Genomic DNA, 14,766 nt, shown 5'->3' with positions numbered 1-14,766 from the left:
TCCCCAGGATAAGTAACGTGAAGATTCTTACTAGGCACCAGAACTGATTTCTCCAAACTCAGGTGCATCACACCAAGACAGACTTCCATACTTTGCACAGCACGTCGAAGACAGAGGTGATGTGTATGTCAGCATCCTGCCTTGCAAAGTCTCAGGTCATGTTTCTATCTGCGGTGCTGGCCTGGGTTTTTGTGGCGTATGTGCTTTACTTCTGAGGCCTTAGAAATGACAAGGGCTTCATTGTCACTCAAAAGTATAACATTTCTCTCATTCCCCAAAGCACTGCAATGACCTGAAAACTGGCTGAAATTCTTTCCCATCCGGTCACAAGACAGGACAGCAGCCAGCCTCCAAGAAAGCCCCCAGTGATCTCTACTTCTTGGCGTTTGTGTCCTTGTAGCATCCCCTCCTACACCAAATAGGGCTGACTTGTATAACCAAGAAATGTCAGCTGTGACTGTCGGGCCTCGGTTATGAAGACACTTTGGGTTCTCTTTCGCCTTCTCTTGGGTAACACCCTTGGGAGGAAGCCAGCTGCCATGCTGTGAGGACACTCACGCGGCCCTATGTGGGGGCCCAAGTGACGAGGAGCCAAGGCTCCAGGACATCCACTGAGGAAGCTGACCCTCCAGTCCCCAGAGCCATCAGAGACTACTGCCCCAATGGGAAACTCAAATTCAGGATCCCGAGAGACCTCGACCCTAAACCTCACAGCCAAGTCACTTGCAAATTCCAAATTCACAGATTGGGAATGATGATTCGTATAAGCATTATATCTATTCATATAACACGTTTATAACTTTAAATGTCAAGTGTTAATATCATTGGTAACACAGCAACAGACCTACCATAGCTCTTTTAAAAAAATTTTTTTTAATGTTTTATTTATCTTTGAGAGAAAGAGAGAGAGAGAGAGAGAGAGAGAGAGAGAGCAAGCAGGGGAGGGGCAGAGAGAGAGAGGGAGGCAGAGTCCAAAGCAGGCTCCAGGCTCTGAGCCATCAGCACAGAGCCTGATGCAGGGCTCAAACTCACAAACCGAGCGATCATGACCTGAGCTGAAGTCGGACGCTCAACCGACTGAGCCACCCAGGTGTCCGTATAGCTCATTTTTCAAAGTTTATTCATTTTGAGGGAGAGAGAGAGAGAGCGCGAGCATGCGCTCGTGAGTGTGAGTGGGGGACAGGGAGAGAGAGAATCCCAAACAGGCTCCATGCTGGCACAAGCGCAGAGGTCAGTGCAGGGCTCAATCTCACGACCTTGAATCATGACCTGAGCAGAAATCAAGAGTCGGATGCTTAACTGACTGAGCCACCCAGGTGGCCCAACTAGAGCCCATTTTTTAATCAAGTAAGATATTCCATTAACTATTTTTACTTTTGAAGATGAACTCTCACAGTTGTGTGTCCCTTTCCTAAATCACCTCCTCTGTTCCTTGCTTCTCCACTGAAATTTCTGTTATTCCAGTTATGTGGTTACATTAGTGTCCTTGGGATATGCTATGCCTTCTTCTCAGACTTAGGAGTAGTGTGGGCTACTGAAAAGTGACCGTTTCTGTTCTGAAGGGCCAGACGCCTCCTTGTCATGTTTCACATTACTTGAATGACGGACAAATTATGTTAGGCTTAAAAGATCTCTTAGTGGTAAATTAGTCCAGTGCACCCTCCAGATGCTTGGAAATCTACATTATTTCTTCCAAGGGTCACTCAGCCTGTGTTTGCATATGGCGATAGTGCCTATCCCGCTCTCCCAGAAGCCCTGTTCCTCTGTGCACAGCTTGAAATGGCAGGGCATGGGTGTTCAGCCAGATGTCCTTGGAGCATGCTGAAATACACAGACGGACTACCGGGGTCTGTTGGTGGTCTATTCATGCTGTGAGATTGTGTTCGCGTGAGATTTTAGTGGAGATTTACTACAGCTTTACTACTCCATGAGATTATCAAGTATTTTAAGCAGCAATACATGAGAAGTGATTGTATATATTGCATTAAAATCATGTTTTGCCCCTTTTACACATGAGTGCTAGACCCTCACTAGAGACACACATGTGATAATTATTATAATAATAAAAATCCAGGTGGTCCCGCCTGGCTCTCGTGTTCTAATTCTCTCTTCGTTTTAGAATCTTCACATCTCTCTGCATGTCTGGCTGTCCTAGGGTCTAGCGCTAATGTAGACCTCAGCTTCAACGGATTCAAGGAGCCTCCATCTACCACCCTGAGGTCTCTCAGGTTGGTTTTGGCTACACTGGCTCCCATGTTGACCCTTCACCAGATCACTGCCCTTTACTCCACATACGATAACTGGCCTATTGGTCATGAGTGCTTGTCCTGGAATATCCCTGACACCACAGTCTTCTTAACACCTGTGCAACACGTTCTGGCCAGTCACTATCCATGGCCACATGGCCCCATGGCCCAGCCTGGGTTTCTATCTCAAGAGGTGAACCCTACTTCCTGCTGATGTGTTTGGCTGGCCTACTTCAATCAGCTCTTTCAGTTTCTCAAGGTGACCTCCCACCTCCCATTGAATACAAGACCATCTCCACCATGAAAGACTAGACTGGACTCCCTTCCCTGATCCTTAAACTCGTTCATTTTACTGCAGATTCGGGACCTTCCCACTATCACTGCAGTCAAACTGATCATGCCACACAGAATCATCACCAGAGACAATGCAATCTTTGTCAACAGGCCAATTTGTCAACCAATTGAATAGAATTATTATATACGAAGTAGAACAAACCAGTTACGTCTAATCCTCACATCAATTACAAAAAGGCTTTTGTAGATGATTTTTGAGATCTCTTAACCTCTAGATGTCTAGATTCTTCCCAAATTTTTCTACCAATCTTTTCCCTCCATTATTGTGCTTATTCAATCCGGTTCACACTCTACATTTTTATAAAACACAGTAGGTCAGTGAGTAAATTATAGTGCTAAGTAGGCTATATTTTATATCAATGCAACCCCTTAACTGTGGTAGGTTTGTTTGCTAATTCCTGACTATAATGTTCTATCTATCTCCATAATGTGTGTGCTTATCACGTGCTCTTAGTTATGACTCAAATAAAAATAACTTAGCATTCATTTTATGTCAGATTTGTATGAAGTTTGTGTACTCTAACTGCAGCCAAAATGAGATACAAATAATTATATTAAATTTGAGAGATAAGCCAGGCAGTATTTAAATGTATACCGCAGACAGTATTTTATTTACAGTATACTAAATAAGATTAAAATAGTCCTGGATCTTAACAGTATATACTAGATTAATTATAGTCCTGAGTTCAAAAGGACTATCATTATTGATCCTTCCATGGCCATCTTTCATGTTATTTATCTTTTGTTTTATTAATCCAAAGAATGTCTACATCTGGTTATTTTCATGAGACATTATTTAAGTTAAGTTGAGATGCAGGGAGAAAGTAGATAAATACAGTGGAAGAAAGCCAATAAATACAAACGCACCGAGGAGCAAACAAGTAAAAGCTAACACAATGACTCGTGCCAAAACCCCCCAAAATATGAAAACACATTCTATAAACTTCAAAATGTGGCAATAAAAAAGGAGAGAGCTGTGTAGTGAACCCATGTGTCAAAAGGCATCTGATATAACTACCTTCACTTCTCAAAATTATCAAAAATGTAATTGAGCTTAAAAATGAGAAGTATTGGCATACCTGGGTGGCTCGGTCAGTTTAACGCCCAACTCTTGATTTTGGCTCCGGTCGTAATCCCAGGGTCCAGGATCGAGCCCCGTGTCGGGCTCTGTGCTGCACGTGAAGCCTGCTTGGGATTCTCTCTCCCTCTGCTCCTCTCCCAGCTCATGCTCTCTCTCTCTAAAAAATTTAAAAAAAAATTAAAAAAATTAAAAGTCTGTATAGAATTAGCAGATCCATTGAGTTCTTGGCAAAATTCCTGAAAACACATGTATATTCTCTATGAAGCTTTTAAAAAACTGCAGTACAAAGGAGTAAAAAGTGCCTCCAATATCAAGTAAAGTAAACTAGTTTATGATAGTATGGAAGAAAGCTGACCCCTCATTGTAAACTAGCAAAAGAAAGCACCAAAAGCAAAAAGTCAACGTATTCAGGACTTTGAAGGGAAAACTTTATACAACCATGGTATGTGTGAGTAGAACAGAGACATACTACCTTGGAGAAGACAAGGATTAGGTCTGTTTCATTCACCAGGATACATTCATGTATTTTCTTTCTTTTTATTTTCTTTTAATGCTTATTTATTTTTGAGAGACAGAGACAGAGTGTGAGGGGGGGAGGGGCAGAGAGAGAGAGGGAGACACAGAATCGGAAGCAGGCTCCAGGCTCTGAGCTGTCAGCACAGAGCCTGACACGGGGCACAAACCCTTGAAGCATGAGATCATGCCCTGAGCTGAAGTCGGACGCTTCACCAACTGAGCCACCCAGGTGTCGCATTCATATGTTTTCTTTACAGACATATTTATTAAGCATCTATTATGTATAAGGTACTTTGTTAGAGCTACAACAGAGAAAAAAGACACACTGGCTGGGAGGGAGGCAATAGACAAATCATTACCCTATTCTTTTCTAGAATTACTATTCTTTTCTATTGAATTATGAATAAGTGCTGTGAAGAAATAATCACACCACGGTGGGTGGGTAGCTATGGCCCTGCTAAGGAAGTATGGTCTGTGTCTGAGGGGAGATTAGGAGCTTACTCATTACACAGGATGGATGCAATATTTCATGCCAGGTGCTGAGAGCAATGCTCATGCAGGAAGTCGCAATTCAGCAAAAGTACCCAAGTGCATATGAGGTATCACTCTAAAAGGGAAGGATAACGCAAGATCATCCCAAACACAAGATGCAGCCCAGGTTTGAAAGTCTGGCAGGATGGGGGCTGGGGTGGGGGGATGCTGGAATTCATCCCAGCAACAGTGGAACGTCACAGATGACTTCTCACTAGTGCAGTGACCAGATGTGGTCTTGTGTTTCTAAACAGTTTTGTTTTGGGAAATGTTGAGTTTGATGGACCTTTGAGATTCACAAGTGGACGCAGTTGGATGCGTGAGTGTGGAACATAAAGAAGAGTCTGGACTAAACAGATGGTCACTGGGGACCAAAGGGGGTCTGGTTGCTGACTGACGCCTAAGTTGCAAGAGAGCCTGTGATTCACTCTTGGGGGTCAATATTTAAAGGTCATAATAAGTTCTCCATAAAATATTTGTTGAATGCTTGATTGGCTTTCTCAGGGGTGAAAATCTGTTCCTGGCAAACTTAATATTCATGATTTCTCACCAAGTTTTTCAGTGTAAATAAGATTTGGGGAAGTCTGAATAATGCCCCCCTCCAACAGATGATGAATGAACCCCTGGAACCTCTACATGTTACATAGTATGACAAAGACTTTGCAGATGTGATGAAGGGTCTTGAGGTGAGGAGATTATCCTGGATTATCCTGGGGGGCGCTAATGGCCACTACAGATGTCCTCGTAAGAGAGAGGCAGAGAAAAAAAAGGCAATGTGATGTGACAGTGATGGAATGACAAGGCCGCAGGCTAAGGAATGCCAGCAGCCATGAGAATCTGGAAGAGGCAACATAGATTTGTCCCCAGAGCCTCTGGATGGAGCGTAGCCTTGCTGACACCTTGATTTCTGTCCGAAGATACTCATGTTGAACTTGTGATCTCCAGTACCGCGAGACGGCAAATGTGTCTTGTTTTACGCCACCAAGTTTGTGGTGATTGGGTAACAGCAGCCACTGGACACTGAAAAAGGGCTATGAAATGCATCATGAGTATCTCGTGTACGTAGGGAGGACGTGAAACATACCACTTCCTGACGTTGCTATACAGAAAAATAGGAGCTGAGGGCTGTTTGTCATCTGCAGTGCCCTCTGTGTGAGGACTGATGGGTCTCAGGAGGGATGGAGACAGCTCTGGTCGGCATGGACAAGTGGCCTCAGGGCCAGCTCAGCCACGGGCATTAGAATCAGCAGGGAGCGTACTGTCCTTGGAGAGTGCTGCGGGCTACTTGGGGAAGCACCAGTCGCACACAGGAGGGACTTGTAACATTTTCAACAGGAGGACACCTCGTCAGAGCTGCCTCCAAGAGGGGGATCAAAGTGGTTGGAAGTGCTCAGAAAGCAAGACTAGCTATCCAACACACAGGACCACTTTCCTCAAGATCACCAGACCACTGGGCAATATTTGAAGGGGAGTAGGTTTCGTACAGAGTGGGAGGGGACAAAACCAGAGACATAAGATTTTGTAAGGGCTCTGTACAAAAAGGAGGGTTCCTAAATTAGTTCTGTCCTTGGATCTGTTATGTACCGCCCGGCTACTGCTGTATAACAAGCAACCAACCACAAATCCCAGAGGCATACAATGGTGTTTGTTACTCATGTGTATGATGTCAGCGGGGGCGGGGTGGTGGTCACAGAGGCGGTTCAGCTGACGAGTGCTGGGCTCACATAAAACTCAGCTTGTTGGCTGGTCTTGGCTGGGGCAGAAGGAGTGACTGGGCTGTGTTCCAGCTGTGTCTCATCCTTCAGCAGCTAGCTGGGACATATTCTCCAGCCATCGGCAAAGGGGCAAGAGAGGTCCAGCCCAATCACGCCAGCACTTCCCAAGCTTCCACATGCATCCAGTGTGATAAACCTCCCACAGGCCAGAGCAACGCACGCGGGGAAGACCAGAGTCCAGGCTAGGGACGAACACCCTGACCACAGCAAGAGACCACCATGCAGTTCCATGACAAAGGCAGGGATGGGGGGTGGGTGGGGAAGAAACCAGATATAACAATGCAATGTATTAAGCATGGCGTAAATAGTAAACAATTGCTCAGGATTGGGTTAGTCTCCTTCAGTTTAATACATTTCATTTATAGCTACACGGGAGAGCTTCCATTGTTTTTTTACTGCTCTTTCATCACAACTGTTCCTCTTTTTAAGTCTAAATTTACTGTGCTCACCAAAGAAACAAATATATGTTACCGCTGTGTCAAGCTGTGCCATTAAACAATTTCATGAGCCACGCAGGAAGCCAGCAAACGTTCCCGGGGCTAATTTATGCAACACGTTTTACTGGTACGAATCTCCCTGAAGGAAGCCTCACTCTTCCACGAACCCAAAGCCACACGGAAACTGCCTGCCCTGAGGGTACTTCCCTTTTCCTCACAGAAGTAACCCATCCATTAACGCTCCTCTTTGAAAGCCATTCTGAAGGTCTTCCAAGTTGGTTAAAACAAGCCGGGCTCTGATTTCTCATGGCTGTTCTCTTCCCCAAGTATCCGCTCCATTTACACACTTCACATATTCAGTTCTTTGCCTTGTAATGTTAATGTTCAAAATGTACTGAACATCCCATCTGGGATGCGAACTGAGTGGAGTGCAGAGGTCCAGACACGGTGACCAGATAAAATACAATGTGCTGAGTTAGATGTTAAGGTCAGAGAACATAACAAATATTTATTTTTATTTTTATTTTTTTATGTTTTTATTTCTTTTTGAGACAGAGAGAGAGCATGAGCATGGGAGGGGCAGAAAGAGAGGGAGACACAGAATCTGCAGCGGGCTCCAGGCTGCAAGCTATCAGCACAAAGTCCGACGCGGGGCTCGAACTCACAGACCGTGAGATCATGACCCAAGTTGGAGTCGGACGCTTAACCCACTTAGCCACGCAGGCGCTCCCACAAATATTTTTTTTTAATAATAAGCACGATTCAAGTATCACCTGGGGTATAGTTCCTCTAAAATAAAACCAACTCTGGGGCACCTGGGTGGCTCAGTCGGTTGAACGTTTGACTCTTGATGTAGGCTCAGGTCATGATCCCAGGGTCATGGGACGGAGCTCTGCGTCAGGCTGTGTGCTGAGCGCAGAGCCTGCTTAAGAGTCTCTCCTTCTGTCCCTCTGCCCGGCTTGTGTTCTCTCTAAAAATAAAAAAAAAAAAAATAATAATAACAAAAATAAAATCAACTCACTGTTTCTCGGACCTTCCAGCTTAATTAAGTCCTGTGCTTTTCATGCTAAATCTGGCACACTACGCCTGGAACAAGAAACAGACACAACTGTTGCCTTCCCAGGCTTCGGTGTCTCCTGGACAAGACAGGCACATACAAAGATAATGACAAGATGTTGCTTTTTTTTTTAACTGAAGTTAAAAAGTAGGCACTTTTATCTGAGGTATTTGAGGATATTTAATAGGGACATGTATCCATGTTGTGGGTTCCAGAGAGGACTTCGTCTTATCTCTGAACACTCAGTTGTTAAGATAGCAGGGGCTCCCAGTGTATCACACTCTGAGCACCATTCGTGTGACTAAGCAGGGCTTCCTGAGATATAGGGATGTGACAAGGGAGCGGGCTGTTTGCACACACACCCACGGGATGAGAAGAAGGCGCCTCGGCTTGGGGGAAAGCGGAGCCCTGACCCTCCCCTACTGGGCAGAGACATGCTGTTGAAATGCCAACTCTGGTTCAGGGGGGCTGGGAGAGCCTGGGGCTCTGCGTCCTGAGGAGCTCCCAGGGATCCAGATGCTGCTGGTCTGGGGACCACACTTTGAGTAGCAAGGCCCCGATCCAAGGCTTGTGCCCAGAAGTTTGCACAAAAGCCTTGTGCACAACTAAGGGTACACCGGCAGGGGTGCCTGGGTGGCACAGTCGGTTAAGCATCTGACTTCATGATCTCACGGTCCGTGAGTTCGAGCCCTGCATCGGGCTCTGTGCTGACCGCTCAGAGCCTGGAGCCTGCTTCGGATTCTGTGTCTCCCTCTCTCTGTCCCTATCCCCCTCGTGCTCTGTCTCTCTCTGTCAAAAATAAATAACCATTAAAAAAAAAACAAACTTTTCAAAGGTACATCGACAGAAGCAGTGGGGTGGAATGATGAACTGAGCCTTCATGGGAAGCAGCCTGAAGCCCTGTGACAGAGGACATCTCGGTAGTGTCCTGGGTGCCCCGGCCGGAGCTGGTGGAGCTGTGACATGCTGGCCTGTGGACCTCTGCCTCTGTCCCCAGGCAGCAGAGTGTGCGCGGTGGTGGGGACGCCCTCAGTCCTACACGGGGGCCTGGGTCTGTTGTGCAGAAAGGCAGGCCTACTTCGCTTGGGACATACTTGTCTGGTACTTGTCTCTGGCAGTGGGTATGGGGTATGGGGCATGGGGGAGGGCAAAGCTCAACCAGATGGCAAGTGAAGCAGAGAAGACAGCAGAAGAATGGTTGGCCAGCGACAGTGTGAACGCGATGATCCCCGAAATGGAAACATGGGCTGAAAACCTGCACGCGGGGTTCCCCTGGGCAGGGGAGACACATCCGCTAGGGGGAGCTGAACGTCCACACGCGGGGTTCCCCCGTGCAGGAGACATCTGCTATGTAAAGAGAACACACATGTGAACCTGGGACTCTTACAACCCACAGGGCTCTGGGGAGCACGTACACAGATGACTCATGTCCCTGAGGGTGCACCTGACTTCCAGCTAAGTCACACGGTCCCGTGGTCATACAAGACGGCGTCACAACCAGGGCCGGTGCCCTGTTTCTGGTCGGCCATCCAGGACTCCTTCACTATCCTGCAGAACTCCGCACTAAAGCACAGTTGAGGGTCTGGCTGAAGCCTGGCCCCCGTTAACCGTCCCAGCTAGTACTCTGCTCCCCGATCCTCAAGATTTGGCTGCGTTCTGCCCTGGTGCTTATGTTCCCATTACGCACTATTGATCATGTAAATATTTCCTAGGATATTTCCAGCGCTTCTTTTCTGTTAAACTGAATGATTTCAGACCTTGGAGTTCACCAACATCTTTAGTATTTTCCATGTTGGGGGCTTAGACGGCAAAGGTACAAATAAACAAACTGCGGGCTGGACAGCCCCGGGGACGATCTGGGTTTGCAGAAAGAGAAACTGTGATTTAACAGCCTTGTCTGATCTTGTGTGAGCAAGCCGCCGTGCTCGGGTATGCCCGGGCAGGACGCGCCTTCCGATGTCGCATTTTGGATGAGAAACCCACACTTCTGGGCGTCGCTGCAGCACGGACAACCCCCTTGAGAGAGCTCAGGATCTCCCCTACATGCGACCGCCTGACGGAGAAGAAGGATAGCTGCAAGCCACGCACAATTCAGGCGACAGGAAAATCGGTACCCTGATTCGACGCTCATCGCAAAGTCTGTGTCAAGTACCTGGCAGAGGGGCAAGTGACACATCGGGGAGCTGGGTCACACGGACGGTTTTCAAGATTCCCAATTTTCAAATGCCAAAGACAATTTTTTAAAAAGCTCTGAAATGCACGAACGGAAGAGTGTGACATGAAACCTGAGGATACGTCCAAGCCGGAAGTACTGTGAGCCTGAAGGACTCGGGAGGATGGAGAAAATACAACATCGTCGTATCTTTCGGGTGACATATTTCTAACTCCCTGGGGACCTTAATTTACGGTGCACTGTAACATCACACGATTTTTACTATTGCAGCAAACAAGAGCATGCCAAATCAAAGAAGCTATTGTTTGTGCAAAGGATATGAAGAGGTAAGAATAAATCTTCTGCCCTCAAAAGAATCATGCATGGATACTTTACACACACGCACACCCATACAGCTCAACACAAACTACCTTTGTGTTAAACAAACACATCTTAGCTTGACCACATTTTGAATGAACAATTATTTTCGGGTCTATTTTGACAAATCCTATACAAATCACTAATTTCTGTCCCTGACATACAGAAGGTTTAGAAAATTCTCAGTTTCCTTCTCTTTTCTTGAATTGTATTTGAAGGGAGACTTTCTGGAACACAATTTTACAAATGAAAGGAAAACTGAGAATTACTTGCTCACCTCTCTTGTGAAACTTTAAAAAACGTTAAGACATAAGAGGAACACCATTGAAGCGAATGTGTTTGTTGTGATCAAATACTTTTAAGGATATGTCAACACAGACAAAGCAAAAATTAAAGTAAGAGTCGTGAATGAGTAAGTTGGAGCAAATAAGTAATTTCAGGCATTCAAGCTGGGGGCCTTTCCGCCAGCCCATCCTCCCTCAACCTAACACCAGGCTTTCCTTTGCTTGAATAAAACGCATAAAATAATTCTCTCACCATAGGACCCATGTATGTGCCTGTATATATACTATAAACGTTTACATAGAATGCTGTCCCTCTAACTCTTAACATGGCTCCCTCCTTCTTGCCCTTCAACCACTGGCTGAATAGTCATTTTGTACTTATCCACATGTTTACATAATTACTCTTTGACTCCCAATGAGCCAGGAGCACAAGGAGGGTAGAGAATGCATCTTGGGGCCACCACAGCCTGATGCTGGGCAAATAGTGGACACTTGCAACACATTCGTTGTAAGGGGATGGTTTCCTCAGAACTTTAGTTACCCCCACAGGCTCCATCAGACAGAATGAACCTGCTTGTTCAATCTGAGGCAGGGAAGGTACTTAGACCTTTGTAGAAATCTTTTTCTCTGGTTAGGGTCTGGTCCCTGGTGCTGCAGGAGCAGCCCAGTAGGGCAAGGCACGTGTCACTGCATGGTCATCAAGTGAAGCAGAATTTGCGTTGAACCCACAGTCCTCAGGTGCCCACAGACTGAAGTGCGAGGGCTCTGTGCTGGGTGGACAGGTGCTGAGTGAAGCAGGAGCGCCAGGCTTCCCAGGAATGTGCTCAGCAAAGACCAGCACCTGCCTGGTAGTTAGCGGGCCAGTGGAGAGCCTCACAGGGCGGCCTCCAGACCCCCTGCCAGGACTCGGGAGTGCATCCCGGCACAGGGCGGGCTGTGGAGAGTGCGGGAGGATAAGCTGCGTACAGGATGATCTGCTGGGCAATGCGCCCCAGGGAGGTCGGTGTCAGACCTCCCCGGAGGCACACGGACAAGACCTAAACTCTACCCAGGGTGAATGGAAGCCTGGCCGCACCTTCCTGGGCAGCCCTAGGGCAGCAAATACAGGAGGCGAGGAAACCAGGAGGGTGGAGGTGGCACGGCAGGCAGGAAGGCTGAGAAGTTCAAGCAGGGGGAGGAGACAGAGGGGGACGCGGTGGGGGGGGGGGGGGCAGTGGACTGCAGGTGATGTCAAGTTGTCCTTCACACTCATCACCTTGGGGTGTTAGGGCCGCGCAGAGGGTCAGAGCTGTGAGCTTTATGTGTTGGTTTGTTCACCAAGTGATTTACTCAACAGCGATTCATATTTGTACGCAGAGCTCCACGTTCACAAACGGAGTTCTGTGTGAACAGACGGTGCCATATAAATACCTGCGGAATACGCACACGTGTATATGCCATTGTGTATCCTGTCCTACATCTTGTTAGAAGCTGGAGGTGCACAAAAGGACTGATTTCAAGAAGCCTTCTGAGGAAACACCCACAGCGACAGCCCCTATGCTCATCATCTGCAGGGACGGAGAGAAGGTGAGCAGCCAGCAGGGGATCAGGGAGCTTTCTTGCCCAAGGTCATCCTGGCGGTGGGCTTTGCAGGCACGAAGGAGCTAGCAGAGAAGTGAGGGAACAGTGTTCCAGGCAGCAGGAAAAGCACTTACGTGCGTCTGGAGGCTTTCAGTGGCACAAGTGGGAAAACCAGCTGGCTTCGTTTTACTAGCAGGGAAAAAAAAAAAAGTAGCAGACACTGAGGCTAGACCACAGGGGCTATCAAGGGAGTCAGAACTCGATCCTGAGACAGCGGCGACCTTTAGAGGAGGAGGGGAGTTTGGAAGAGAAGGTGGGAGCAAGGGGACTCTCTGGTTTCCTGGCCCAGGGGCTGGACGGACACAGGTGTGTCATATGTGCTCCTCCTACTCCACCTTCAGGAACACGTTTCCAGGAAAGATGACGACAACTTGGATCCTGGGGACGGCTAGGGTGCGGGAAGCATATAATCAGATCTGCGCTGTAACAAGTCTGTCTGGCGGCGGGATGGAGAACGCACCAGAAAGCCGCCGGGAAAACCCTCCCTCGTGTCTGTACCAGGAGGGGAGCAAGCAAAGGCCTGGATGGCTGAGTGACAGCGGGGATGGTGATGGGAAGGAGGGGAGGCAGCGGGGAGACCTGGGTGGGAATATGCAGGGGTGGGGGCACTGGGGACACTGAGGTTGCGGGAGGTCTTTTGAAGGACACCTTAAGTCTGGACTTACAGCCTCCAGAAGTGTGAGATGGTAAATTTCTGTTGCTTAACCCCCCAAGTTGGTGGTAATTTCTGACGGCTTCCCCCTAGAGCTGACATCTCTCTGTCATATGTAGATGTCAGTAGGACGATGGTCCACACCGCCGTCTTCCAGCAGACTGACCTTCAATGTTCTCACAAAAGCACCAGGCAGGAGCAGCAGTGAGGACGGTAGCAGGCATCCTGTGCTGACAAAGCCCCCAGCCCTGAGCTAGGGGCTGACGTTTGTTGATCCCAAGAATCCCCCCTGCACAGGTCTGCCAAGATGTATTTCCTCCCCATTGCTGGCATGAGAAAACTGATGCCCAAGGGGCTGAGCCCCTCTCTCGCCTTTCACTGTCCAGGTTGCAAACCTGGTTTTCAAGAGTTCCAACCCATGTATACTTCTCCCCACCAACATGTGCCCCAGCCATCTTGACACTGTGTATTGCCTAAGACGTTGTGCATTTGGATTGCTGTCATGTTCGTAAAAAAACAAAAAACAAAAAACAAAACTTGTTCAACAATATAGATCAAGCCATCAAAAAAAAAAAAAAAAAAAAGAAAAGAAAAGAAAAGAAAGAAAGAGAAGAAAAGAAAAGGAAAGGAAAGGAACAGAAAGAAAAGAAAAAAAGAAAAAGAAGAAAAATACAGATCGAGTCATATTAGCTTTATTTACTCTCTCAACTCATTAGATTCAGGAGGCTCGGGGCTCCCTGGCTGAGCAAATCGAATGGAATCAAATTGAAAGGACCTCTAAATGAGAGTCACTCATCAACTTGACAATGCGTGGATATGGCATTTCAATTAAGCAATGGTGTCTTACCTTTCCCCTAAGCCAGAAAGACAAGGGGCCGTGACTGACAACACAAAGATCCTGGCCCCATGCTTCTGGTATTAAGTGTTCCCGTCAGAGACAGAAGAATGGAAACTTCTGTTGTATTTGTATTCCTTTCCTGGGGCTTCTGGAACAAATTACCACAAACCAGGGGGGCTGAAAAGAGATTTTCATCTCTCACGGTTCTGGAAGCCGGAAGTTGGAAATCCAGCTGTCCCCAGGACCGTGCTCTCAGTGAAGACTCTTGGGAGGACCCTTCCTTGCCCCTTGGGGACTCTTGTGGTTGCTGGCAAACCTTGACGTTCCCTAGCTCGTGGGTACATCCCTCTGGATGTGAGCCCCGGTTGTCATATGGCATTCTCTGTGTGTCCACATTTCCCTCTGCTTATAAGGACAGCAGTCCCTGGGTTTGGGGCCCAGTGTAACCCACCATGACTTCATCTGAACTTGATTACATCAGTAAAGATCTTTTTTCCAAATGAGATCGCATTCATCGGTCCAGGTAGACATGACTTTTGGGGCGATAGTCAACCCAGTACCACACTGTATAATGTTTTAAAGCACTAAACCTAAGTTTACTTGCTTTATGTTGGCCTTCTAATTACGCTGCTACTTTCTACCAGTGTCACAACAGAATTGCACTGTTGCCCATCAAAAATCTCTTCAGATGCCTTCAAGGAAGGCAGAGCTCTGGGTGGGAACTGGGAGTGTGTTCTCCCTCACACGTGGAAGGCTCAGGGCTCACTGAGGAGAAGCTACGTATTCTCACATTCCAACATGTCTTGTTACGTGTTCCCTGCGTCCCCCCCTCACTGTTGCGGGTT

The sequence above is a fragment of the Panthera uncia genome, chromosome X (assembly GCF_023721935.1).
Source record: "Panthera uncia isolate 11264 chromosome X, Puncia_PCG_1.0, whole genome shotgun sequence".
NCBI classification, from domain to species: domain Eukaryota; kingdom Metazoa; phylum Chordata; class Mammalia; order Carnivora; family Felidae; genus Panthera; species Panthera uncia.
This window is presented reverse-complemented; position numbering follows the sequence as displayed.